Here is a 2076-nt window from a genome sequence, read left to right as displayed (position 1 = left end):
ACTTAACTGTGCTGCAGAACTTACTTCATACGCATAGACAAGAATAAAGCGCGAAGTACAGTGCGGCCAACTGTTATAGGGAACAGCTGATTAGAACTAACGATATTTAGCGTATACATTTTGTTTTGGACGCCTCTTCTAGACAAAACGTTGCTGATGTTCACAAGTCTTAGTCAAGTATCTCCCGATTCTGTTCGACTGTGAAATTCGTTTGCCGTCATGGTGATTACTTAAGTGCTCCTCGTTTCTGTTCGCAGCTGACGCCTTGGACGGAATTATCGAACGAATCAGAAACGAGACGCTGTGCATCTGCCCGACGTGCGGCAAGTCTCACGCCAGGGGTATCACACTGGGCGTTGCCATCATGGAACACGTTCACAGGGCCAACAAGTGAGCGTACAGCAATCAGTCAATCATTACATCAGTCAACACAATCGGCAATCATTTAATCAATAAATTCTTCAGCCAATACGAGCCAGTAGTCATTAAATCAATATATACATAGAAAAATCAATGTCAACTAGTTTTTCATTCGATCGACAAATCAGCCTCAGTATGGTAAAACAGGCAGAATAAATCACTTTGTGCTCAAATGGATAGTAAATCGATCAGTCATTCATTTGATAGATAAACCGACAAACCAATAAGATCACCCTGCACTATCAGCAGATTTACAGATGATAAATAGATCTATCAACCAGTGATCCCCTACTCGTTTTGAGGAACGTATCAACCGTAATAATGATTCTGGTATTACCTGAACTGCTTTGAAGGACTTTAGTTCAGGAACATTAAGGTGTGTTATTTGCGTAATTTTGTAAGTCTAATTGCTCTTTATCCTAATTCTGACTTTTTTAATGTATCAACATTTTTTTTCATGCTTCCTTTTCTTTCTTATTGTTATTGTACTGCGAATTCCCCGTTTCCATTGCTGTGTTTTTAGTTCCTGAATTGTCTATAAAAAGTTACACGGGCTTTTATGCATTTGAAGAGGCGAAAGCCATCTTCTTCACATTCTTCTCAGTAGATTGTATTGATTTCCCACCCCAGAAAGACATTCTGCACCCTATGTGGTTTTGCACTGCCTCCGGGATCGGTCCACCTTTGACCAAGCGACGATTTCATGCGATGACGTCACGTTATGCGACGCCATAGTGACGTCCTTGTGTGATGTCATCCCATGATGGTTTCTTGCATCACTCGTGTTGACGCCCGCTTTAAAGAACCCCAAGTGGTCGAAATTTCCGGAGCCCTCCACTACGGCGTCTTTCATAATCATATCGTGGTTTTGGGACGTTAAACCCCAGATATCATTATTATTATCGTGTTGACGCCGATGGTCATTGTTCACGTTCGATGTGGCATCTAAGGCTTTCGCCTTAATAACGAAATGAATTAATCGTCCTCTGCTATAATAACTGCTAATCAAATCACTCTGTGCTATAACAGGCGTTCTGTGAGCCACTCACTAAACCTATTCATAAAAAAAAATGGACCACTGATCTTCACCGAACGACTGATCATGGCCACCATTCAAAAGACTAGTTCAGTTAACGGCCAATCAATCTGCACACGAAGCATGCAATTATTTGTAGAGTAAATAAGTCGGTCGGTTATAATATCGATCGAGTGACCAATTAGTCTATCTCTGTTGCAGCCAGCCGGTCGAGGAAGCAGTGCGCGTGTTCGCGGAGACCCTGCGCAAGAATTGGAATCTGGGCAATTGCGACGACGACATACTGCTGCTCATCTCAACCAAGGATACCATGGTAATGTGTAATGACGTCTGCGTGGAGACCGTAGTCTTCATGCCGGGATCATTATGATGAAAACGGTATTTCTTAGAGAAGATGTGATCATTTCTTAAAGGGCCTCCTATAACCGTTTGTGGGATTTATATAAGTGTTTAGGCTAAAACTAGATTAAAGGACTGCAATTTAAGCGAAGCAACTTGTATGAAGGACGCAACGGAGATTGTAGTTGATTCAGTATAGTACAATTTAGACAAGTCTGCAATTTAATATTTTTTTTATTATGAGAAGGGGTCGGTCCGGAGTAACTTGTTAGATATTGCAC

The sequence above is a fragment of the Rhipicephalus sanguineus genome, chromosome 7 (genome assembly GCF_013339695.2).
Source record: "Rhipicephalus sanguineus isolate Rsan-2018 chromosome 7, BIME_Rsan_1.4, whole genome shotgun sequence".
In the NCBI taxonomy this organism is placed as follows: Eukaryota; Metazoa; Arthropoda; class Arachnida; order Ixodida; family Ixodidae; genus Rhipicephalus; species Rhipicephalus sanguineus.
The sequence above is the reverse complement of the archived record's forward strand: the minus strand, read 5'-3'. Positions refer to the sequence as shown.